General features: G+C 48.7%; 1 protein-coding gene across 2 annotated transcripts in view; it reads right to left on the bottom strand.

Annotated features, from left to right (window-relative positions):
* St6galnac5 (ST6 N-acetylgalactosaminide alpha-2,6-sialyltransferase 5) overlaps window positions 1–27167 on the bottom strand; it is a 151368-nt gene that overhangs the window by 38814 nt on the left and 85387 nt on the right. The gene's annotated exons all lie outside the window — the stretch shown is intronic.

The raw sequence follows: 27167 nt of genomic DNA, 5'->3' as shown, positions 1-27167 counted from the left end.
GATTTCCATTCGTTCAGGAGGTCTGATTACACGGTTCCCAAATTTCCCCAAAGCCTCCTGACATGTGTGTGAGGCGCAACCCTGTAAATTGTCAGCACACAGAAGACTTAAGATTTAGAGAGCGGCTTCCGCTGCGCCTCCTGTAAAATGTGTCCCACGAGGGAGATTAGTATCAATCACAGGCTTATTGGAGAGAGAGATGGGGTCCAATGATAACCTGGCACCATCAACTAGAGTAATGGTCTAAGAAGCAAAAGCAATCAGAGAAGAGAATGGAATCTGCACAGAGAAGAGAATGGAATCTGCACAGAGAAGAGAATGGAATCTGCAGAGAGAATCAGGCTGAGGAACAGGCGCTGTTACCCAGCACAAAGGCGGGCCTGAGCGATGCAGCCCTGGGCACAACCGCCGTCCAACCACTGATCTTGAGGATGCCTCCGGCAACAGGCCTGCCACCATCCCCCTTCCCCAAGCCCGGCTGCACATGGTGGCACTAAAATGCAATGAAGTCATTACCAACCCGAGAGCACTCGCTGGTCGCAGAGGCTGCTTACAGGGTTGGGGGGGAGGTGGGCGAGGAACCAGCACTGTTTGCACAGAACTTCACGTGGGAACCAATATTAACAACAGGCCCGGGACTCGGCTGGTCTGGATTCCTGGGCTACTCTCCGGGATGTGAGTCTCTAAGTGGGATGTGTGACTGCCGCTGAAGAGGGGACAGCCTGGACCACGTCCCAGACGCTGAGCTGTGGCAGCACCAGGGCGCGGTGTATGGGAGACCCCGTGGAGACCTGCCTTGCTGGGTCTGCTCAGCTCTCGGAACTCCGAGTTAAAAACCTATGATTTTTATGGGTTTTGCACCAATGATCTGGCATAAGCAATTCCCTCCCTCAAAACAAAACAAAACAACAAAAAACAAAATTACAGGTCTGCAACTGAAAGGAAGATGGGCAAATAAAAGCAAACTAACTGCTTCATGGGTGTGAAACCGCACACCCCAGGGCCTCTCCGGACCACAGTGAAGACTTTAAAATGACAGCAGGAGAATCCCCAAACGTGCCCGCCCCCCATGGACACAGGTGTGCGCGGTATATTTTTTTTAACTAGGCAAAGATGCGTTGTATTTGCTTATGCTGTGGCCTATTACTTTAACCTTGTAAAGGTGTGTTAGAGTTGTTTACGCTTATTTGTTTAACGCTGTAAGGATGTGTGTTTAGTTATTAAAGATGTGCTGCATCTGTTTCACCTTGCCCTGCCTAAGGCACCTGATTGGTCTAATAAAGAGCTGAATGGCCAATAGCTAGGCAGGAGAAAGGATAGGCGGGACTTCCGGGCAAAGGGAATAAATAGGATGGGGGGCGGAGGCGTACTCCAGACTCAAAAACAAGAGAGGAAGAAGAGTGGAAGAAGGTGGGGAGAACGAGGAGAGAATGAGGGGAGAACGAGGGAGACACCCGTGGCCAAAAGCCAGGCGGCCACAGCCAGTCGGACATGGAGAATCAATGGAAGTAAGACGTACAGAAGTAGGGAAGAAAATAAGTCCCGAGGCAAAAGGTAGATAAACAGGTTAATTTAAGTTTAAAAAAGCTAGACAGAAATGTGCCTAAGCTAGGCCGAGCATTCAAAACCAGTAACTCTCTACATGGTGATTTGAGAGCTGGATGGGGACCTAAGAGGAAACAGCCTGATACAGACGGGGCCGCTGAGGACCACGCCCGGTCTGCAGTTGCTGCCGAAGCCCTCCTCTGGATCTTACCTCTGCTGCGTGCTTAGCAGCGGCAGAACTCAGGTATTTGGGTCAACTCCTTGTGTTATTTTAGTGATATAAACTCAGTCTAAAGGGATTTTTTTTTCATGCGTGTGTGGTCTGAATGTTTTGCTAAACTGTCGTGCTGGGCAGTGCGTGTGAATATTCGTAACCAGAGTGCAAGATATTTCCATTTACATAGATGGAATGGTAAGAGTTTGGACAGAGGAAATGACACACCAGACACCCTAAGTCCCGGTGACTAAGAGCTAAGCACCCTCCGTTGGTGTGACAAAGCCCCACTTTGCTGCCTAGGCTGGCCTCAGATTCCCGGTGTCTGGTGATCCCCCTGCCTCAGCTTCCCACATTGTTGGGATTCTGGCTATATATCTATATGCTTGGATCAGTGCACACTTAAAAACCATGGAATGGGGCCGGGCGTTGGTGGCACACGCCTTTAATCCCAGCACTCAGGAGGCAGAGGCAGGCGGATCTCTGTGATTTCGGGGCTCAGCCTGGTCTACAGAGTGAGTTCCAGGACAGTCTCTAAAACAATACAGAGAAACCATGTCTCGAAAAACTAAAAAAACAAACAAACAAAAACAAAACAAAACATGAACTGGGGCAGGGATATCCAAGGGGGTTTCTAGAACAAGAGAACCCACACCCTAAAGGTTGCAATTATAACCCGGACAGAACTTTGAGGAAACTTTTTGCTACTTAGACTACCGAGAAACCAAGCACTTGGGGCTGGCTGTCCCACAGAGCTGGGCCCATTGCAAATTCCCTTCCATAACACACACTTTGGAAGCAGTTTTCACCCCAGTGTGGTAGTGGGAACAAAGCTCACTCCTGTCCAGTGTCACCAAGCACTTCCGTGGTGACAGCAAAACCAATGTCCCTACTCTCCACTTAGCCAGTGAAGGAGACCTTTCCTCTTTTATGGGTCCTGTGTAGAGAAAATGACATGCTTTTCAAGTTTGGTGACACCACAGTCACTCCTAATAACCGACATTGGGATGCAGTTCCTACACCATGGAACAGTTTAAGGAGGGGTAGGTGCATGCTCCCCTCCCAGAAGCACAGGGGAATTAATATGGCTTCACTACTTCCTGGGGGCTTGGAGGAAGCCATCTGTCCAGTTGGCAGGGCCAGGGCCACCCAAGTCCCCTCTCAGCCTGCATTCCTGGCTCCCTTGTGAAATGTAGTTCTCATCTGTCAGCTGGTTTCGTTGCTGTCCTGTAAGTCAGGGTGGCTTTGCAGTCTCTTCCTTCTGGCAGACGGTAAAAGCAGACATTAGAAAACTGCTAAGGGACAACAGTGGTCGCCATACCAGGTGAGGGGGAAGGACCCGCCACCCTTGCCAGGGTTTACCCGTCCTCAACGCCCATGGCGGGCAGGCTCCTCTTCCTAATCGAGCATCAGAAGACAAGAAGTCAAATGACTTTCAAGGACACTAGGCACATGACCTATACAGGACTCTTTAATTAGTTAACTCTCTCTCTCTCTCTCTCTCTCTCTCTCTCTCTCTCTCTCTCTCTCGCTCTCTCGCTCTCTCGCTCTCTCGCTCTTTCTCTCTCTCTGTGTGTGTCTGTGTCTGTCTGTGTGCGTGTGTGTGTGTGTCTGTCTGTGTGTATGCCCATATCACAGACTGCCTGTATGGGTCAGGTGACAACTCTCAGCGGCTGATTCTTTCCTTGTATCATAGATCTTGGGTGTTCAAGCTTGGTGGCAAGTGCCTTTACCAGACGAGTCATCTCACAGTGGTGGTCAGTGGGGACGCAGTATCGGAACAAGCTGGCTCACAGTCAGGCCTTTTCATACTGACTAAGGTCAAACACTTTGCAATGGAAGAACCAGCCCCCTGCCTAGCCCTGGCCCTGGGCTCAAGGGGCTTCCCCTCTCTAAGCCCCAATTCTCCAGTCTACAAAATGTACACAGCATTGTTTTTTCCCCCTCAAGATCCATGGCTTGGAGCTGCAGGGAGGACATGCACATGAGCTCCACTGTGTGTTGGGTGTGGTACCCACTCGGTAGCTGGCTGCCGCTTCCAGGACTCAGACAGCATGTTAGGATTTGTAACTGCTGATACGAGGGTGAATTATGGATATGGTGCCACCTGAGGCTGAAAATGCAGGAGGAAGATTTCAGGAGGGAAAGTGCACTGGAATGTTGCCTCCTTCTAGAAGCTTCCTCCCTCTCTTTTTATATCCATCAAGTTCTGTGGTTTGGATCTTGAATGTCTCCCATGACTACTAAAAGCTTGGTCAGGCTTACGGAACGGCTGGTAGCTGGTGGCAGTCTGAGGAAGTGGGGGCTGCTGGAATGGGGTCATTGGCTGCATACTTTTGAGGAGACTCGTAGGCATCTGACCCCTTTCTGTTCTCTTTGATTCTCAGCTGGCAAGAGATGGACAGCTTCTTCTGTCACATGGTATGGTATGCCATGATGGACTTCCTCACTATAGACCCAAGAGAAAGACACTGTGACCATAGACCAAAACCTTCGAAATGGTGAGCGATTCCTTTATCTTAAGTCAACTGCTTGAATTGTTCTGTGGGGGTAACAGAAAGATCGACTCTCCTTCCTGTCTGAAGTTGCCTAAGGGAACCCTACACTGGGAGGTAAAACTGGCACTGCCCCGGGCTGATGGGGCATCCCCGATGAGGGGTTTTTATACTGTGTGTGTATATGCATCAATGACCAGGATTAAAGTTATAAAGGAGTTTCGAGTCAAGCCTTTCAGTTTACAGATGAAGACTGCAGTAAGGCTTAGAGAGCCCTTGCCCTGGACACTGGGTTAGGAAGCCACGCTCCACATCCATGCTCTTCCCACCGGGCTGTAGGGCCTCTATGTGCAGGGTCCCTGCAGCTCCCCACAATGTGGAGATTACCGAGTCTTCCGTGAAGGACTCCCCTCATGCTGTATGAGAGAGAAGCATGAATCGAGCGACTTGCACAAGCATCCGGTTTCCCCAGGTTGATAGTCCCTGGTGCTCTCAGCCCTGTGGGACTCAGCAGCAGGCCTGAGGCATGGAGGGAGCAGGCATTGGTCACTGTGTCCTGGGCACTGTCCTGCTCAGACTCACACACCTCTGGAAGCCTTCCTAGCTTCCAGAGGCATTTTTATTACCCCCCTACACCCACACTGGTTGGAGAATGAGACTGTCATTTTCATGGCTTTCTGTCCACTCCACAGACATCCTAGCATTGGAGGAAACAATGGCTGGCAGACTTTGTATTATGTAGAGTATGCCCCAGTGGTGGGGAATGGTCTTCTGTGTATGTTTATCTTACTGGTTGATGAATAAAACACTGTTGGCCAATAGGGCAGCACGATAGGCGGGTCTAGGAGATGAGGGGGATTCTGGGAGGTGTCGGCAGAGGCGGTCGAGATGTGGCACGCAGAGGAGTAACAGGTCCCTGGACCTTTCTCCGGTAAGATAAGACCATGTGGAAATACTTAGATTAATAGTTATGGGCTAATAATTAACACAGAGCTAGCCAATAAGAAGCCCAAGCCAAGCCGGGCATTGGTGGCACAAGCCTTTAATCCCAGCACTCAGGAGGCAGAGGCAGGCGGATCTCTGTGAGTTCGAGACCAGCCTTGCCTACAGAGCAAGTTCCAGGACAGCCTCCAAAACATACAGAGAAACCTTGTCTCGAAAAACAAAACAAAACAAAAAAACAAACAAAAACCAAGCCAAGGGCCAGCAGTTTCTAACATAAGTCTTGTGTGTTTAACTGGGGGCTCTGAGGCAGTTGTGAGATCAGGCTGGTGGGAAGAATGCTTGTAACACACCCCAGTGTTTCCTTCCTGGGAACAAGCTGGAGACTCGGTATTGCCTCTAGTTTTTCCTAGTGACGGGGCGTGCAGTGGACACTCAGATGGGACTTCTTGTTCCCTCCATGCTGTCCAGTGGCTCCCGTGACATTTCAGGGAGGCCCAGGGAGCTTCTCCCTCTCTCTGCAGCACAGCAAAGACCGCCTGTGTGGCTGCCTGCTCTTTGTCCTTTTAAATTGCTATGACATTCAGAAACAGGAGGCTGCAATAGCCGAAACAATCGCCAGTTCCCTCTTCTCATTCAGAGAGGAAACTTAGAAGTTGTTGCCGGTCCTGACTTCAGTGCTATGTCCTCCCCCCCCCAGGATGTAAGCCAGTTCAAAGGTTTGAGAACCATTCTGTTTTCTCCACTGTGAAATCATGCAGGGAAGAAATAGATGTAATTTAAGGGGGGGGCATGCATCCCAGTGAATATTCTGAATGGGGTTAATGACACACAAAAGACCTAGTATTTAAATTCTGGGACAAAAGCAGCTGGGACAGGAAGCTTGGACTCCAATTCCAGGTCTGTCTCTGAGGACATCAAGTGACCTTGGTAAAGCCACACATGACACTTTATGGGCAAATGCGAGGGGGGGGCAGTGGATGAGCAGTCATCACTGTGTGTGTTGGAGACGAGGTGTTGCCTTGAGAAGTGGCTGGTGTTACCCGAGGTAAGCTCTCTTCCGGCCTTGCAAGGAGGGAAGGAGGAGGCGGAGCTTGGCTTGGATGCATCTTATCCACCTGTCTGCAGGAACCGCCAACCATGCCTGGCTCGGGACAAGGCTTGTGAGGCCCCCGTGAGCCTGTCTCTAGGGCTCTCCAGCCCCCCCCCTTTGCCTCACCGTCTGCCTTACTAAACTGTCACCTCTCCGCTTCCTGCGTGCCGTTCTCTGAGAAGTCCTCCCTGCTTGCCCTTGAGGCCTTAAGTCATGTCCTTAGAAAAGACTTGGGGATGCCCTCCTTTCCCCCAGAGTAACACAGATGTCCCTTCTCTGTATTCTGAAAGCACCGTCGGCACTTCAACCTACCAAACCCTAGGCTTCCTGTGGGTACCAGAGCCGCCAGACACTCCAGAGGAAGCATCCATCCTGGGAATCCCGGGGCATGTCTCCAGGTGAGGCTGGTGTTCGAATTGGTGGGCTCGGTGTAGACGTTTGACCCGCAGCTCCCCCCCCAATTCTCTTCTGACACGTGGTGGCACTGGGGACCTCAGTGTTCTTTGGCCATCAGCGCCTCTGACCCTCAGCCCTCAGGCCGATGTACACTGTGTGCCTTCTTGACTCTCTGAGCTGTGAGCTTAGATCACAGGCTTCTCGGGCTCCACAGCCAGGGGAACCCATCCCTTACACAAAGCAGGAGGCCCTGACTCGTACAGTAAGTACTTAGCGCCTGGTGCCGAGACCCGCGTAGAGAATGTTCCAGGCAAGCGTCTGCTGAGAGGATAAAGGGCAGGCATGCATACTAGCAAATCGGTCAACCTCAGTGTACTCGCTGTACAGACATTTGTGGGAAACCCTTGTCCTGCAGATCTAGAGTTTAAGCCTAACTTTGCCATCCGGCAGCCATGCAATACGAGGGAGACCAGTCAAATGTGCAAACCTTAGTTTCCTAAGTGACAAACTATACACTTTCCACTTCACAAATCACCGGGAGACAACATGTGGTTGCTACACACATGACTGTGTTTCCTAGACGGTTCCAGGTAGCGTACGGCCAGACCACAGAGACCTTTGTATAAGGGTCTGTCAGGTCTCAGGATGCAAGAAAAGAGAGAATGAGGAAGCTTCTGTAGGACTCTTGAGTGTGGTCCAGCCTTCTCCATGGTCTATTGGTACTTCCTTCAGAGGTCTACTAGCCTGGGCTACCAGTGGGTTTAGGAACTGCCAGTCACAACAATCACAGATAGACTCCATTTCTGCGGCATCTTTAGAGCAATTCCCATCACCAAATTCATTGCTTAGATGATTCTAAGCTTTTCATAGTGGCGGGGGACTCTTTCTCCCTGCATTCTTTATTCATTACTTTAAAAAAAAAAAACAAAACAACATTAAGTCTGCCATTGCTTCCTGCTAATTGCCTGTACATCAGCCACGTGAGAAGTCCTACACGTTTACCCACCAGCATAAGGCTGCGGAGTTCCACCCCGCAAAAGGCCCCGATAGGAAACCTGTCATTTGGCCGATGGAACAGTAATAGATGTGGAAGTAAGTGATGCATAATGGATCGTGGGATTTAAACCCAGCACCCGCGTCCGAGCTGCTGAAAAGGTGAGGGGGGATTATACGGCTGCAGCCACGTCAATTATGAAATAGAAAATACTCGTCCTCGCCTCCGGTCTCGGAAGGTGGTAAACATTTTATCCTGCTTTCTTCTGTGCGAGCTAAAGGCTCTCTTTATGAGTCCTCCTGGGGCATAAATGAGCGAAGGGGTTAGGGAGAAACAGCCCCAAGAATGACAAGTAATGGTCCCTTGCTTATGACTTCATCCACAATTTGCCCTGACAATTGATGGGAAATGAAGTGTGATCAGTTTCATTCACTGTTCATCGTTTCCTATTGACCGGCCTGCCAAATTGTTGATTGGATAATTAGTTAAAGTTCAGTCTAAAGGGACAACTGTTCAGTCTTCTCCAAGGCAAGACTTGAGGGCATCCTTGAGAAGGCAGCCTGCTAGGGCCATTAATTGTTTATCCTTTCCCTTATGGGGGTGAGTCACGCTGTGATGTAAGTAACTGCACTAGTCCCTGAGGATGAATGACAGCTGGCAGTGACAAGCCCCCTAGAGGAGCTTGACGCAGCCTTAGGCTTCAGGGATGACTTCTCCTGACTGAGAAGGGAAATGGTACTTAAACGCAGTAAGAAAGCAAGTCCCTCCCATCTGGCCGACTGCGGCCACCTCTGTAATTGCAGAAAAAGGTCTAATGAACTAGGCCCAATCGTGGGTTCAAGGCCAGCCTGAGACCCGTTTCCAACAAAAACACTCTCTAAATGAAAAGACCTAGTTAGGGTAGTGAAGGGGAAACTACGTAACAAAGGAACCCAGCAGCCCTAACTAAACAAACAAATGCAAAATCGTCAAGCAGAAAGCCCCTGGCCGGGAAATACCAACTGCCTCTCTTTGCGTGCCCACTAGCAACACTTTTCGGAAGACGGAGAAGCAGAGACTTGGTACAAACCACGTGGACCTGGCCCAGGTTCTTCGAGGCTGTGAGCTGCTAGCGCTTGGGCTATCTCTGTGTGTCCTCAGCACAGGCTTGGGGACAAGGTGATTTTTGCCCCATGACCCTGCGTGTCCGCACTGCTCCCTGCTGACAGCCCCTCCCTCAGCAGCCTAGGTACTGATGAAGATTTCACAAGACCTCTCTCTCTCTCCTCTCTCTCCTCTCTCTCCTCTCTCTCCTCTCTCTCCTCTCTCTCTCTCTCCTCTCTCTCTCTCTCTCTCTCTCTCTCTCTCTCTCTCTCTCTCTCTCTCTCTCCTCTCTCTCTCTCTCTCTCTCTCTCTCTCTCTCTCTCTCTCTCTCTCTCTCTCTCTCTCTCTCTCTCTCTCTCTCTCTCTCTCTCTCTCTCTCTCTCTCTCTCTCTCTCTCTCTCTCTCTCTCTCTCTCTCTCTCTCTCTCTCTCTCTCTCTCTCTCTCTCTCTCTCTCTCTCTCTCTCTCTCTCTCTCTCCTCTCTCTCTCTCTCTCTCTCTCTCTCTCTCTCTCTCTCTCTCTCTCTCTCTCTCTCTCTCTCTCTCTCTCTCTCTCCCTCTCTCTCTCTCTCTCTCTCTCTCCTCTCTCCTCTCTCTCTCTCTCTCTCTCTCTCTCTCTCTCTCTCTGTCTCTCTCTCTCTCTCTCTCTCTCTCTCTCTCTCTCTCTCTCTCTCTCTCTCTCTCTCTCTCTCTCATCTTCCTTAGGCTTGACTCGAGCCTTTCAATGCTCTTTCTTCCTGGGTAGCAGCACAGCAATGCTGAGACTCCAGCAGAGCAAACGAGCGCTCGCTCTGTTGAATCCCCTGTGTCAGCTTGTCACATGCTTTGTAGCAGCTGGCCACAGCCACGCTTCTAAGGAGGACCTGTCCAGTTAGAGCTGGTCTTTCCGGCTCTGGCTGGGAGGACGGGAACATGGACAGCACTGTGTGTCTTTATTGGGAGACATGAAGGTCTCCTTGGGCCTTGCCCTCTTCCTCAACCGTCTCTTGTTCTGGGGGGAGGGGGCGCTCAGATGCGGGGTCTCTTCCCACCTGTCTCCAGAGCGAGGGCTGACCTGAAATTCCCAGGGATTCTACTCTTCAGCAACTGCCCACCGCGGTTCCTCAAAGTCTGTTTTCCTCCAGGCTCGGCATTAGCCAACAGGAGCACTGCTGGCTACAAATGGATGGCCTAATTAACAGGAGGAACCTCAGCACAGATAAAGCCTTTCCTCCTTTCCACAGATGTTTTGTACCTCCTGTGGTAGATTAAATGTAATTGGCCCCCACGGGCCACGGGGAGTGACACTGTTGGGAGGTGTGGCCTTGTTGTAGGAAGAGTGTCACTAGGGGGTGGGCTTTGAGGTCTCTGAAGCTCAAGCCTGTTCACTTCCTGCTGCCTGAGGATCAGGATGTAGAACTCTCAGATCCTCCTCCAGCCCCAATTAAATGTTCTCCTTCATGAGAGTTTCTGTGGTCGTGGTGTCTCTTCATGGCAATAGAAACCCTAACTGAGACACCTCCTATGGCCTAGTAACTGTTTTGTTCAGTCAAATGTCTGGTAGCTCAGTGTCTATCAGCAGAATCGCCTGGTTTGAGTGGCAGCTTCAGCTTCTCAGATGCTAGTTGTGGGGCCTAGGGCAATTGCTTAACCACTCTATGCCTCTTATTTATTTATTTTTTATTCTGCTAAGCGACAGCAATATGATCGCTTCTGCCAAAGGTTGCCGTGGCAAGGGGTTGCTGGAGAGTCGGCACCCTGGTTAGGTTTTTGTTTCCCAGGCATGAGGACTGGCTTCAGACGCTAGAACCCATGTAAAGCTAAGTGGTTGTAGTGGCTTACTTGCAATTCCAGCTTCAGCGGAAGACATGGAATCCGTACAGGAAGTTGCCTAGTGAGACTAGCCACATTGGGGAGCTCTGTGTTTGATTGAGAAATCTTGCCTCAATCGGTAAGGTCGTGAGAGAAACTTTTGGATGATTCACTTACCCACGCACGTGTGCCTATACAAATGCAAATATGCATGTATGCAGAGACACACACATGCATGCACTGACACACATGCAGACAAACATACATGCATGCACTCACACACACGTAAACATATTTGTACACATGCGCATGAGCTCTTACATACTTTCATACATATGTACACACATACACACTGATACAAGTACACACACATATTCACATATACACAGATGAAAAGTCAGAAAAAGGAAAAAGTCACTGTGCAGGTTAACGTATATGAAGCACTTAAATTACTTCCTTGTATGTTGGTAGTGCTTATTATATATGAGATAAACTGTATCTCCCATTATCTCTATACTACAAAATAGGAAGAAGACAGACGACAACTCCAGGTTCATCCCTTAGGATGAATGGGGGAACTAATTCCAAGATTTCTCAAGATGTCAAAACCCACATATGCTTGTTCGTAATGTAAAATAGTAGAGAATTTGCACAAGGTCTATTCCTATAATTTTAAGTACCTTAAATTATCTCTAATGCCAAGGCAATGTAAATGATACACAAATAACTTATTATCCAGGGAATAGTTACAAATTCACACCGCTTTTGTAGAGAACCTGGATCGGGTTCCAGCACCCACTTCAGGCAGATCCCAACTGTCTGTAACTCTAGCTCTAAGGATTCTGATGCCTTCTCTTCTGGCAAGTGCATTCATGTGAGCACACACACACACACACACACACACACACAGCATACACATAATTTTAAAATTTTGTATAAAGCAATCTGTATATGTCTAGTACAGATTAAATTTCCTCCCAAAATATTTCTGCACCACAGCCAATTGAATCTACAGATGTGGAGTTATAAGACACAGAGGGCTGACTGCACTTGTTATTATCTGCTATGTATAGGAAATGCAAAAATGATTTCATGTGCAAAGCAGAAATAAAATATTATGTTCATATACCAAATAAAATAAAAACAAGCTCAATTAGCCTGAGATAGTTATGTAAATTGAGAAGGGGAAATTGCAAGGTTTCCAGTGTTCTAGAGTCACTTGGAGTCTGTCATAAAACGGAAGCCCATCAGCCCCATGCTCTGGGGACATCAGTAATGAATCCTCTGGCCCTGGCAGCAAGGGAACACTGTTACTTGAGGGCCTACTGGTGTTGTCTGCACCAGTAACACTTTTCCATTTGTTTCCAAATCTCCAGTTTGAAAGCATGGGTGCCCCTGTATAAGCCAGAAGGGACAAGGTACACAAATAAAATAATGTATCTGCGTCTCTTAATTCCACCCTAAGCATCATTCCTCCTCATAGCAACAGATTGTCATGGCCCTACTGAGTGCCTCTCATGGATGAATGGCAGATCAGGGAAAAGGCCAAAGCTTGTTCCCAATAAGGCGCCATCTTCCTACCAGAAAGTTCTGTGGTGTTCCTTCCCCCGAGTCTCAGAGGCCACGAGCTGCAGCTCAGACGTGAAGGAAAGTTATCAAACACTCTTAACCATCTGGGGAGCATGTGGAGTGAAGGGGCTTTCTGCATCCCGAGAGTCCTGCAATTGCCAGGCTTGTAGCTGCTTGGAGGAAGAGCCCAGGAAATCCCATGTGAGAGCTAGTTACAGTGTGATTTCTAACATCTTCAAGGATAGGAGATTCTGAGTGTGCAGTCCAGATGCCTAGGTGTCCTAGACAGTTGTCACACACGGAGCCTTCAGCAGAAGAGGCCGCTCGCCATGCCGCTCGGTAGACACCGTCTCAGCACTCTGCTTTGAGGGAGGAGGGGAACATGCTCAGAGCTGCTGAGGTCTGCTTGTGCATCTGAACCCCTTGATGGTGTGTAACCACATCTGGCAACGCCTTCATCCTGGACCATGGGCCGTCAGCCCAGCTACCGGGTAAATGCGAGTACAAAGTGCGCTGGGCCCCGGCTTAGACACTAGACAAGAAAGACACAAGAACCCCAGGTCAGGAAGCTCCCATCACAGTAGCCACTTGTGACACGAAAAGACTGTGGTCCAGAGAGTCAGGAGAGACTATTTCAATGCTCTCAACGTAATTATTGTCACTTGACTAACAGCTACTTCATTCACTTCCTCTAGCTCTGCCTAGAAATGAGAAAGAACAGTAAATGGGAAGGGATCAAGGCCATTCTATTAAAACCCGTATTTTAGTATTTTCTATCCAAAAGGAAATTGGCAATTTGTCCTAAGATAACACTATTGACTAGGAAGAAAGCTTTTGATGATTGGATGGATTTTCTCGGGGGGAAGGAAGCTTCAACAACAAGGTAGGAGGTGAGATCAGATTCAAAGATTGAGAGACAGTCCTGGGGGAAAATAAATCAGGCAGGGTAGGCCAACTTCTTGTCACATGGAGAATAAAAGATGGCGTTTGTCTGTAGTTATGTTGCTCAGAGGACTCTGCTTAAAGCTGCTGTTTGCACTCTTCCATCCTTCCCCAATCTCTCTGTGTCCCTCCTGTCCCAGTGCCAAGACCGCCCGAGTGTCCCTGGTGACCTGCAGGGAACATGCGCCCCTCTGCTCCTGTCTCATGTTGATGGTGAAATCGCACAGGTTATGTGGTTCTGAGGCCGTGACTTCTTTTAAGACCCCTGTTTCCAACCATCCAGGTCTATTCCCAGGTGGCCCAGAGCTCATCGGAGTTCAGAACTGGGTAAGACACACGGCACAGTGACAGCGGCGATGGTCTTGCATCCTTCCCTGTCTCCCCATAATATCCATGCTCTGTTCTCATCATTGACTCTGGACTTAGCAGGTGATTTTCTTTGCTCAATGGGGCAAGCATACGTACCAGCAAGGGCTCTCAGTCCTCTGTGGTCTTGCGAGCAAGCCCAGCTTAGTCTGCTGGACATCACAGACTACAGGCCCTGTCACTCCGCTGCGCTTACCAATAGCCTAATACCCACCAGACACTTCGTTCCCCACTGGCCAGCTGCTCATCCACAGTCCAGGCCAAAAGAACTGCCTAGGATAGCCCTGAGCCAAATAAACAGACACGATTGTAAGTCACTGACGGCTTGAGTTGTTCTGTTTCATGTCACAGGTAACTGATGAGTGTTTCCCCAAGTTAACGGAGTCTAAGTTAACTGCGCATTGTTGTGGTCTAGTGGTTTCTCAAAGATTTGAACACCAGCTCACAATACGATCTAGAAATCCCACTTTGTAGACATATGTCCCACGTAACTGACGGCACGGGCTTACAGAGACACCTGCCAAGCAGTGGCAATGGCCACATTTCCCTCACTAGCCAAATGGCGAGAACAACTCTAACGTCCTTGGTGGATTAAGGAAGAGAAGGTCGTCTTCTGTCAGTGGTGTGTGAATGAAGCTCAGACATCACCCTGCTGCGTGGGTGAGCTCTGAAGCCGCGCAAAGCCATCTTGATGCAGAAAGACACTGTATATGTTATATATAAATATAGTTATCTGCACACACACACACACCCTATTGAGGGACCCAGCACAGCCAAATTTACAGAGACACAAAGGGGAGAACATTGGTCTGTGGGGGCTGAGGGAAGAGGGAATGAACAGTGGCCTTCTGAGACCACAGGGCTTCTGCTCAGGACGACAGTAACATCTGGATGTGTTGCTGCTGCCTGTGTCAGAGAGGTGAAGGTGCTGATGCCTCTAAGTCATGTGGAAGAATGAGGGAAGAAATCCATTTTGTGTTGTGTCTATACACAAACTGCGTGTGTGTCGGCATGCTCCCGTGTTTGTACATGTGTGGGGGTGCCTACACACGCGTGTGAACACACACTGGAGGCCAAAGGTCGACTTTACATGTTGCTTCTTAGGGGTCCCAACTGCCTTAGTTTTCCAGACAGGGTCTGTCATTGGCCTGAGCTGACCTGTTAGCTGGGCTGGATGGCCACCGAGTTCTCGGCAGCTTCTGTCCCACCTGCAGTCTGAAATTACACATCCCTTCTACCGGACCCAAAGCTTTACACGTGGGTTCTGGGGCCCTAACCTATGATCTCACGCTTGTGTTGTCAAAAGCACCCTGCTGACTGAGCCAGCAACCCAGCCCCGTGTGCATGTGTGTGCACGCATGTGAGCATACGTGTGTGTCTCCGCAGTCAAGAAAACTTCAGCTGTGCAAATTCAAAGACTAGAGTCCAGCCTAAGTCAATGGCCATTTTCCCCAGAGGAGCAAGCCCCCCACCCCCGACTGTATTGGTGTGTAATTCAAAGGAATGTGAACACTAGGTTAATATTAAATGAAGTCTTGCCTTTTTAAGATACAAGGCGATGTTTGGAAAAGTCACCAAGACGATGTCTTTTTTTCGAGGATCAAATTCCCTCTGTAAATTCCTTATTTAATGATAAGCAGTCACCGGAGGCCAGATAAAACACACTGCGAGGGAATCATCTGCTCGGCTCAAGTTCAAAGCTGGGAACACTGCCTGGCTTGCATTTGTTTAGGCATCCAGAGCAATACCATACGGGATCCAAGAGGTAATTCTAACCTTTTATTCTCCCACCACATTGGAGCAAGAGTAAATTGAATTGCTGTCTGAAAAGAGCCAGCTGTGCGAGTTTACTTCCCCTTCATAGCCACTAGATCTAAGTAGTTATGAGAAAATGTTGCATGGAAATGATTCTAAAATAATTTCTATTCCACATGTGAAAACACCGCCCCCCCTCCTGCAAGAGGATGGCTGTTACTTATGCAAGGCAGAGCTTTCAAATACTGTCCCCAGGAAGGTAATTCACACGACAGAGAATATTCCATACTCTGCAGTGCGTAATTACAAAAGAGAGTTTCATCTTCACACATTTCACACGTATTAGTCACGGAACTTTCTGCCTCTGGACTGCCGGTGGATCACTGTGTGAGTGCGGATGACTCCGGGAACATTCCAGAACTCTAAACTTCAGCATCAGGCCTGTAGTAATGAGGGGGGGGGTTGCGGAGGAGCTAGGCTTGCTTTTTCCTCTTTGCGCTTAGCTGTGCTCGCACAGGGTGTAGCCTAGCTCTTTGCCCACTGTCATTCTGTATTGTCGTGGGGTCCACTGTAAAAAAGCACACAATCATAATTGTCATGAGGTTTCACTAAATGTCATCCACAGAGAGCCTGGTGCTAGAGACAACCTAAAATTGTCAGCTGTAAGTATTATTTGCATTATAACTGGATAATTTTATTTAGTGTAAAATGGCAAGACTTCTTGGTGCGGGATTGAAAGGGTGGTTATTGAGCTGGCTGGGTCCTACTTAGGGATTAGCCACTTGACATCATAGAAGGGCTTCGGTCCATGTGGTGGATGTTCCACATGTAGTGCTTCCCGAGGAAGAGGTTTACGTGCAAGGTAAGGTGTTTGGGGCCAAAGCTAGACCCCATGAAGACACGGTCCACCCTGCAGGTCCCTCGCGGACTTGTGTCCCTAAGCTTTTGTGTGCCACTGTTTGCAACGACTGGTCTTCCCAAACAGCCTTCCATCTTTCCATCAAACTAGGACACCTTCTGCAGACTCTGGGCACATCGTATGGTCAAAATCAACCTCCATCACTCTGTTTTTCTACCTGATTTCCTAGTCACTTCCAAGGTTATGCCTCTCTCTGTTTCAGAGCAATCTATCATGAAACAAACAAAAAATAACGTTTACTTTTTAGGCTGTACTTTGGGGGCCTTGCCTTAGTCCTGTTTACCAGACTTCTCAGAGTGTTAGGGTGACAGCCAGTCAGCCATGCCTCTCTCTGCCTCTGGGTACTCATGTGACACCCCTGGCAGGGACCCCTTGAGAACTCTTAGAAGAAGGTCTCCTGCCTGTGTTGTTTACATCTGTCCGTTGCTGGCAGTCTCGTCCGACGAAGGATTGGGCTAGGAGTTTGACCTCACCCCTTGGCAGACTCTCTCCTCACTTGGGGTTCTGTGGAGGCGTTAACGTTAACGCCGGAGTGAGGGAAGAGAGAAAGCAGGCTTGCTTGCTCCGCAACAGTGCCAGCCTGCTTCCAAGTGTACACAGATGTTTCTGGAATTTCAGCCGCCCGACCTCGGGCCCTGCCAGACACACCAGGGAGACGCTTTGGAGTATACGTGGGAAAACGGTCAAAATCATATTACAAACCAGAAGCAATAGCCACCCCCTTTGCTCTTTCTCCTACACAACCTGATTATTGTAGCTGCCTTTTAGTCACAAAGCATCCGATGGTGTGTTTGAAGTTCACGCGTTCAACCGCTCTGTTGGTAGTAGCTGGGGGGTGTCTTGGGGAGCAGGGACTGTGACATGACTCCCTTTTGTTTGTCATTGGAAGCTTTGTGCAAGGGCTGGTAGAGTGGGCACCGGACACACACACACACACACACACACACACACACACTTCTTCATGAGGAACGGGGTGGAATCTCTACCTCATATGAGCCTACAGTCCACACACCACGGCACAGAGGAGCCCCTGAGGCAGAAGCCGCCGACACAGGGGGGACTTCGGCTAGTCTAGACTGGGGGTTGCCAGGCCGGGATGGAAGGCCTGACCCTAACAGCCGTTGAACAAACTCTTTAGCCCCTCCAAGCCTCGTTTCCCTGCAATGCTGGGTGGGAGTGCCCGTCCAGTGGTCGCTCTGCTCGTCGGCTCCACCGCATGTTCGGCTCCGCCTGGGCTCTGCGCTGGTTGCTGATCATGATGTGGTGGACCAGAGAGACGCCGTCCTTCCCTCGCAGGGCCAACAGAGAGCCAGGTGACAGATTTAAACGCAGCAAACATAGCCGTGTTGGCAAGCGCTGCACACTCAAAATGGAGTCTGTGTGTGGACTCAGTTTTGAGTGACTGTTTTGCTGAGAGAGGTAGGTTCATGCTCTGTTTCGCCCAGAGGTGTGGAGGAAAGGCAGGTGTGGGGTGGAGGGAAGGGGGAGGAGATAATTGTAACGGTGTAGGCGCCTTGTCCACCGGTAAGACAGGCTGTGGCTGGACTTTCTCTTCTGCCTCCCTCTGCTGATTCTGTGGCCTTCGGTGACTTTCTAGAGGTGAAGCTCAATGTTAGAGGACACAGAGCTTTACGGGCCATGAACTTACGCACAAGCTGCCTCCTGAGTGAGTATGGCGGTTCTCAGTGTGAGCACCCATGGTCGGCACCAGTGGTGGGTGATTCATAAACTTGGTAGTTTTGGGGGGATACATGTCCTTCCCTTAAAACTGACTTTAAAGCTAGAGTTGAGGTGGCTGACACTTGGGGTTGTAGCTTGGGTGGGAAGGACCTGTGCCTCGTAGTCTACATGCCTGGCCACAAGACCACACATTTTACTGGGAGCAAGGTCAGGGTTCGGTCTCTCCCCTAGAGTCTGGGCCCAAAGGCTTGCAGGAAGGGAAGGGTACTTTGCTGGTAGTTGTCCTGAGTATATTTTTCTTTTAACACTGCGCAAAAAATGGCTACCATGGTCGTGGGAAGTCACACATGGCATCAAATTTCCTCCTACCCCTGGCCCCAAAGAGCACTGCAGTGTTGCTCCAATCCTTAAAATTTAATGCACAGACCATGATCTGCGACACAGACCCTACATCTCTCTCACTGACGAAACTGAAGGAAAAGGTGTCTATCTCTTCCAATGGTTGCAATCCCACCAGCTTCCGGGGGGAGGGCTTTGGGAAAGCCATGACCCACCCTAGGTCATGTTACTCCAAATTTACTTGTGAATGTTTGGCCACAGAGATGTTCTCACCTTCATGGATGGAGCAGCAAAGTCATTTTGGAAAGAGAGCCAGTGACCAAATTAATTCTTTTATGGAGCTGTCGGATTTGATTAAGTTGTTCTACTACATTTTGAAATTCATTAACAGGGTCTATCAAGCCATTTTGTAAGTGGACTTTTTTTTTTTTGCAATGTCTTTATATTTACTGTCCTGGAAGGCTTTGGCGTCAATCAAAATAGATGACAATGCTAAATCACTGGCTTCCTAACATAATTCAGCACTGGGTGAATTCTGCTGTCTCCATGAAGAATGACCTTCCAGGAGAGGCTGATTTGCCTGTTCTCTTCTCTGATAAGAAAAGTCTATTTATAGCTGCACCATGACTGCATATGTATTTCACAGTGTGTATTCCACTCCGATCTAATTTAATCACAAAGAGATCCTCTCTGATGCTAGGCGTAGGTGAAAGGGAAAATTTAAAAATAGTTCTTTTCCCTAACTCTTTTTTGACCAAAGCTTCCTCAAATAGTTTCTAAGCCAGGAAGCTCCCAGGGAAGGGACAGTCCCCATCGAAGGGGGCAGGGTGGGGGTGGATGTGGCATTCTTGAGCACACCGAACGCAAGGAAGAGGACAGAGTGGGGTAAATCTGCCCAAAGGAGGCATGCAAAGAGCCGAAAGCTAAAGCCCAGCACAGCAGAGTAACAACTGTTTAGCCACGAGGAAAAGGGACCCTGAGAGAATTAGGCTTTACAAATCTAACCTTTAACGAATTCCTTAAGTGGAAATCGCCGAGATTTGCCAGATAAGTAGTTAACTGTCCTCGTTGTTAGAAATACAAGAAACATATAAATAGGATCCAGTCCTCAGTGGGACCAAAGATTAGTGTAGCACTAGTCCATATTTCTCACAAATTAGAGAAAACTGCAGAGAATTGTAATTTGGAAGCAGCGGACATGTGGTGCTGTCTAGTGGGCCCCGCGAAGGCGGTGCGAATGTAGGCTGATGAAGGGTCCTCTAGAGGCCATCTACAGCGCTCTCGCTGCGTTTCCCGTTCTGTGTGGCAAAGAAAACATTCGGCACGGTCCGTGCCTCTGGGTCTTAAGTTGGCCAGACAGACACGTAAAGATGTCACAGCACGGGCACAGAGGCAGATACGGTGCTGCTGCAAAAGCAGCTGGAGTTCACAGGGGGTGTCACGGGACAGGGATATCAGAGGGCGGGGCACCGCGAAAGGCTGAGAGGTGTCTAATGTGCCCCGCCCCGTGGGTGGGTGTGGAGAGAGATGTGTTAATGCTAGGGGGACTGTGGAGCCAAGAAGCAGGGTCTTTGGGAGGGTCGCACATAACACAAGCAGCTCAGAGGTTAGCGGGCACTGCCGGGAGAGGAGGCACACTCACTCTGGAAGCACGGGGGCGTTTATAAACACCCGGAGCGCTGAGAGGCGAACATGGGGAGCGTTTCATAGGTTGGCGGGGGTGGGGGGTTGGGGGGGTGGGGGAGGGTTGTGGGCAAACTAGAAAAAGATGGTAAGAGTTGTGTCTGCTTTGTTGCTGGCAAAAGGAGGTCAAGAGGGGCCGGATCTGCGCCCCGTTGGAAGGGTTACTTGGCTGTAGGAGAGAGAGTCAGAGGGGTTCACTAGGGATTCAGTTTTCTCTAGGGATTCACTGTGGATCCCTCGAGAAAACTGTGAATGGTTTGTTCCCCCCCCCCAAATCCCCTCCTAGCCATTCTTGTTGTTAGAGAGCAAGAATTAAGCCCACAGGGTGTTGAATAAGAACGTGTCATGGTGTGGGGCAGGGGAGAGGAGATGCCAATGTAAGCTCTCTGCAGCGTCCCCTCTGAAGGAGTCCAGGAGGCAGCTGGGGCTGCAACCTGGGGGCGTCTGTGAGCTGGTCTGGACTCTCACTAGAGAGGATGTGAAAATTAAAGAAATGAAAAGGAAAGATCCGCCCTCACCCCAGGGGAAAGACCGGAATACCAGAAAGGATGGAATGCAAAGCTGAAAATAAGTTTGGGAAGGGAGCTGTCAGTGGAGTGAGACAGTGGAGCCCTTGATGGTTTGCAGATCATGCTCAGTGGGTGTGTGTGTTCCAGTAACGGGAGGTCCCAGCCTGCAAAGCCAGGCATCTGCTGTTTCAGCGTCGTGATACGTGGCTGTTTTTCAGCCACCCCTCACCTGGATTTGCCTTGTCATTTTCAAATGGGCTCAGATACAGGCCCTTGGAATAACCTTTTTGTGTCCTACAGGTCAGCAACCTGCTTTCTATGAATAAAACCCATCTCACAGGGCTGGAGAGACGGCTCCGTGGGGTGAGGCACTTGCTTGTATAAGTCTAAGACCTGATCCACGAGTGTGGGAACCTGAGTTCAAATCCCTAGGATCCTTATAAAGTAGGGCATGCCATGTGAGCATTTGCAATGCCAGCATTCCTACAGCAAGCTGGGCGGGGTGGGGTGGGGGGGTGAGTGGACTCGCAGGAACCCTGAGGGCTCGCAAGTCTGGCCTCCAGAGCAGCAGCATCTGAAGTTATCCTCTGACTTCAGTAACATGCTATATCATCTATACACTTGAAACACACACGTGCACACACACATGAGCAGGCATACATGCACAGGCACACGCACACACACTTTAGGGACCACCTCTCTCATGCTGTGTCCCTAGGCCCTACAGGCCTGTTTTCACTGACCTCCCTGCTGTTCTGGAGGCAGACTTTGATGGACGGATCCAGTGTCTGCTTGTCACCTGGCTTCCAGATGGCTGGGACCAAGGAGCACGCTGGCTAGAGTTGGGGAGCAAGAGCTGAGCAGGGCGAGGGATTTCCTCTGCCTCACCCCTGCCCCTCTAAAGGGCGTGGCTCTTCTCTGGAAGCATCGCCTAGACCAATGCTGCCCTAAAGGCTCCGGCTGGTGACTCTGTCTTACCTAAGAGATAGCCGTGTGACTCTGGGTGGATGCCACACAGATGTATTACACATGTATACGCATTAAACATCTACTGACGATAGACCACAGAGGAGCTTATTTTAAAACAGCTCTTTGGCATAGATACAGTTTTCCATTTACTAAGATGAAAGCTAATTTGCATATTGATCAGATGGATTTGCTTATTTACTTTCATATAGGGAATTAAATCTTGGCTGAATATTTCATCTCAAAGAATGTAGAGTACATTCGATGTTTTTTCAGGGTGGATCAATATTTTGATTTTGTGATCATCAATGCTGCTTTGCATATATAATGTAGCACACAGCAGAAGCATGTTCAGAGCCATTTCAGAAATTCCATCCTAATCCCGAGCCAAAACGCACTGAATACTTTTTTTTTATGAAACTCAAGCCAGCAACCCAAACATCAATTTTAAAATCAAATATGCCCGACACAGTGCAACCCGAGGACGAACTGATTCGGTGTGTGCTGAGAAGCGAGAGTTGGAAAGTGTTAGGCGTCTTTGTTTTCTGTGGTGTAAGCCATTACATTTCTGTGAGGGCAGACAGCTCCCTCCGTATGTACAATGAGACACTGACGTTAATGGCGTGCAGTAGTGTGGGGTCCAAGCGGTGTTTGCCGGTGCTGTGGGGGTATGACAGGATCCACAGGGTAAACGCATGTGGTGTGGGGATCACGGCTGTGGCGGTGCTTGGAGCCTTGCCAGAAGCCCTGGGGTTCCTTCTGCACTTCCAACTCATTTTTGGTCTCTGCGTCCTCAGAAACCTGCTGTTGCCGCTTCTCTTTCAAGACCTCCACATTCAGTCGTGCGGCTGTGAGCCTCGGTTTGACGAGCTTGAGGTCTAGACAATAACCTCGTGTGGGTGGCCATACACCACTCCTACTCTTTGCCCCTTCCAGTCCTAAAGAGGGTAAAAGGTGCCCTGCCATTTAAAAGCTTAAACGCTGCACTATGCCTTGGCTTCTTTCTCTGAGTCCGGAAAGTGGGTTCTGGTGCCCAGTGGCCCCCTTCATTAAACTCTCTAATCATCTAAATCGAGTGTGTGTCAGGCTGGTTCGCTGCCAGGAAGAGATCAGTTCACACAGCAGTTTGTTGCCAGTGACCCATTTTCCAGCGGTTGGCGCCGATGAGGGGTGGAGGGGCCTGCCGAAGCAGGAGCCAAGTCGGCCTGGGCGCAGGCTACCCTTTGTTGGAGTCTGCTGTCTGCGGGTTACCTCGGAGCCAGCACGATACCCTTCCCACGAGCGCCTCTCCTCCACCGCCTAGCCTAGACAAGAGCGACGGCAGCGTGCTTGGGGGGCCGGTGCGCTTTCCCGACAGGACCCACAGATGAAGGGGCGGGAGCCTCATGTGTCTGGATTTCCAGGCAACTGCTATGTGAGTCCACGCCCAGAACCATCGGTTCCGTGCTGCAGGGGTTCCACGGACCTACTTGTCGCTCTGCCAGCAAAGCCTGTGCAGCAGGGACAACGTTCCTATACTGCTTTTGGACCCTGTAGAGAGAACCCACAGTGTTGGGAGAAAGAATGTTCCATAGTGGGGGGGGGGAGGTGGGCAAGAAGCTCCTGGAAATAAAGACTTCTTCAGGCGTCTCCACCCAGAAACCATGAAGGAAATAACTTTAAACACAAATGGTAAAGCTTCAAGAGAGGTCTAATGTATTTTTCTAAAAGCAACTGAGATGTCTGAGGTGACCACAGAGAGAGGGCTGGGGATCTGAGTGATGGAAGACCAGAGTTCATATGCCACGAACCGCCACTTGCCGAGGGCAGGAGGTGTATGTCCTTCCTGAGAAGGGGTAGCGGCGGCTACCATTGTGGCAGAAACTGGCTGCTTTCTACTGCACTGAGGTCACAAGTGAGTTCAGAAAAGAGGAGGAGGAGGAGATCTGCCCTCATGTGCACATGCCCCTGCACAGACACAAATAAAAATAGCATACAGGTGTTTAACAACAGTAGCAACAAAAGCTAGAGAAAATGCCCACAGACACCTTGAGAAGGACATAGGGTATGGTATTGTGTTTATATTAAATATTTTCTTCAAGATTACAAACAGGGCACATTTTGATGGTTTCCGTGGTAGTCTGAATAAGGATGGGTCCCCATAGGCTCATATATTTAAATGCTTAGTCACCAGGGAGTCAGAGTTTGAAAGGAACAGAAGGATTAAGAGATGTGACCTTGTTGGAAGAAGTGTGTCACTGAGGGTGGGCTTTGGGGTTTCAAAAGTTTATGCCAAGGGCAGAGTGTGTGTCAGCCTACAGATCAGGGTGCAGAACTCTCAGCCGTGTCCGGCGTCTCCAGCACCACGTCTGCCCGCATGCCACCATGCTCTCCACCATGATGGTAGTGGACTAAACCTCCGAAGCTGTAAGCAGGCCCTAATTAAGTGCTTTATTTTATATGAATAGCCTTGGTCATGGCATCTCTTCACAGCAATAGAACAATGACTAAGACAGTTTCTTTTTGTTGAAAGTGGTAACAGACACAAAAGTTCGGTCAACAAAAACTTTAGGCAAAGTTTGAAGGAAATTACATATTTAGTAGTTGTACTAAAACTAGAAGAAACGAGGAGACGCAGCATGTGATGATTAATGCCAGCTGTTAACCGGATGAGTGCCCCCAGAATCTCCGGGGCGGGGCACCAGGTGATCTTGATTGGGTTGGTTGAGTAGGAAGATCTGCCATTGTGGGTGGCAGCATGCCCTGGCCTGGGATTTGGGGCTACGTGTATAAAGGAGGAAACAGACTGGGCACAGAGCTCACTGTTCTCTGCTTCAGACTGTGGGTACCATGGGATCAGCTGCCTGGGGCTCCTGCTGCTTCAACTTCCTGCGATGTGGGCTGTAACCTTGAACTGAGAGATGAAGCAAACTTTCTCTCTCCAGCCCTTTTTTTCCCAACATGCTCTATCATAACAAGAAAAGAAACTAAGGTACAGCCTAAGTAAAACCCAGGCAGAAGGAAATCACTTGGAAGGAGTGTGCGCTTGAGTCCTGTTGTCAAGAGCTTGAAGCTAAAGATACATAAAAACACAGACACTCTTTAGCCATATCTTGGCAAACATCAAGAAAAGTAAGGCACACTAAAATCACGATGGCACTGCAGGAAGTGAGGAGACTAAAATCACAGTGACACCACAGGAAGTGAGGAGACTAAAATCACAGTGACACTGCAGGAAGTGATGAGACTAAAATCACAGTGACACTGCAGGAAATGAGACTAAAATCACGATGACACCGCAGGAAGTGATGAGACTAAAATCACTGTGACACCACAGGAAGTACAGGGGAGAAGATACACACTAGCTGCTTAGTTGTTCAGAGTCATAGCTAATAAGAATAGATACCACTAAATAGGAGACCAAACGTAGTTCATAATTAGATAACGTTCAGTGCCTGGGGACGTGGCTTAGTCACTAAAACACTTCCCTCACAAGCATGAGAACCATGTTAGAAGCCAGGCACAGGAGACCTGTGATTCCAGCAATGGTGAGATGGATAGCAGAGAAACAGAGGGTCCTGGACACTGACTGGCCAGTTTGTCCAGCCTATATGTACAGTTCGAGGCTTAAACTGACACACACTTGCAAACACACACACACACACACACACACACACACACACACACACACCCTTGTGTGCACCTGTATACATGGTGCATAGGTGCATATGCACATACGAACACATACAATTGTAACCAGTAGAGAATAAACATCCACGTTCTAACATGAGCAGAGTGCACAGCTTTACAAAGAGCATGAAGAGAAGAAAGCAGACCGTAAAGTGAACACTTGAGTTTTAAAGGCTTAGGGAAAATGCGTGGTAAAGAGGGAAGTCATAAAAGTGCTGTGGAGTATCTAACTTGGAAGGAATTGTCTGCCAAGTGAGAATGAATCTCAGATGGGGAGGTGGGATATTTAGTGTGTGGGAGGGGAAGGGAATAATCAGAGTGATTCAGGAAAGGAAGAAGAAAAAAATCAAAGAATAAAAATGTCAGGCAACTGTAAATCAACATATAGCAGAAGTCTTTATTGTAATAGAGCATTGTAGCTAAAGTTATCTACCTTGACATTTATAAGAAAAACACAGTCTGTGTTCAGGGATTAACATAAGCTCTTCATAGATGCAAACTTGTAAACATTGGCCCCAACTCAGTGACACAGTTGCTAGCATCATGTCATTTTTCCCCCTAAATGAATGAAATGTGACAAAGAGAGACATGGGCAGTAAATAGTAATGTGAGAATTAAACCCAGTCCATTTACATCCTGTGATTAATGACTACATCTCTTGCATATCAAGGCCAAAAAGCATGAAATGAGAGAAAAGGAATGTTAATGATGTAATTCAAGATGCAGAATGTAACAGTCATGTAACTATGTATCCATCAAGAAGGTAGTATCATGGTTGGCAGAGCAGGAACCAAAAAGAATATTTAAAAAGAAAAACAAGTACAATAGTGAACACGTCTTTAATTTTAACAACCGTCATTCACATAACACACGTTTTACCCACTTAGCATGGGCAAGCCAAAGGCCTTTGTCGTGCTCATAGAGCTGTGTGTCCATAGCTATAATGAATTTTAGAACATTTTTCCTTATGTTCCCCACAGCTTCACCACTACCCGTTTCCATGGGTCTGTGCCTAGCCTTAATTAGCATCCACGAATGTAATTCCTGATACTATACATTTGACTATCCTGGGCAGTGCATGTAAATTATGGTTGTTTTTTTTTTAAGTTTTATGTGTGTGAGCATTTGTGTACCTTAAGCATTCAGTGCCCGAGAAAGCCAAAAGAAAATGCCTTAGAAGGTTGTGAGCTACAGTGTGGGTGCTGGGAACTGAACCAAGGTCCTCTCCAAGAGCAGCAAGGGCTCTTGACCCCCAAGCCACCTCCCCGGACCTGTAACTGTGGTTATTTTACTACGTTAGTAAACCCGACTCAATTCTTTATCTTCCCATCACGTATCGGGAGTCATTCATAGTCAGCAGGTCAGGTTTGTACTGACTGCTGAGTAATCCGTCACTGTGTGAACATACCATGTTTTATCCGTTCACCAGTTGGTCATTTGGTGACCCTGGTTTGGGCTTTCATATGTATCTAACTCTAACAGTAAGTATGCATTTAGATCATTCTGTGTGAACATGTAATTTCTCTTGGGTGGACTTGTTCGATCCCTTGGTGTCTTTATGCTCATGGCTAACCACCAGGGTCGCTTCCCGAGTGGTCATAATACGTTGCATTCCGTCAGCAAAACACAAGAGCTCCTGTTTCCCACATCCCGGCCAGCACATGTCATTCTGTATCTCTGTTAATGTGGCCGTCGCAACAGTTGCATCTCACTGTGGTTTGGGCTTTCACTTCCTTGGTGACAGATGACAGTGAGCACCTTCCCAGATATTTCTTGGCTATTTATATATCCTCTTTGGAGGAGATCCTTTACCCACATTTAAATTGAGCTGTTTGTCTTATTTGAATTATAATAGCTTTTCACATATTCTAAATGTAAATCCCTTATTGGCTGCATTCTTAGCTAACATATTCCTTGGATCTTTGAGCTGTCCTTTTGCTGATGCCCCTATGGCACGTCACTGGTCTAAATTGTGACGATTTCCATTTTATCAGCATTCAAAAAAAGAGTATGCATTTCTCACACCACATGTAAGAACCCAGCAGGCAATCCAGGTCATGATTACGCCTTTATTTTCTTTGAAGAATCTTAGTTTTTCTTTTATACCTAATACTAGATTCATTTTCAGTTGATATTTGTGCATGGTGCAGGATAGGGCCTCAACTTTCTTCCTAGGTAGCTATCCACTTGTTCCTGCATCATTTGCTGGGGGGAAGATC

Source organism: Mesocricetus auratus, unplaced genomic scaffold, assembly GCF_017639785.1.
Source record: "Mesocricetus auratus isolate SY011 unplaced genomic scaffold, BCM_Maur_2.0 Super-Scaffold_100009, whole genome shotgun sequence".
NCBI classification, from domain to species: Eukaryota; Metazoa; Chordata; class Mammalia; order Rodentia; family Cricetidae; genus Mesocricetus; species Mesocricetus auratus.
The sequence above is the reverse complement of the archived record's forward strand: the minus strand, read 5'-3'. Positions and strand labels throughout refer to the sequence as shown.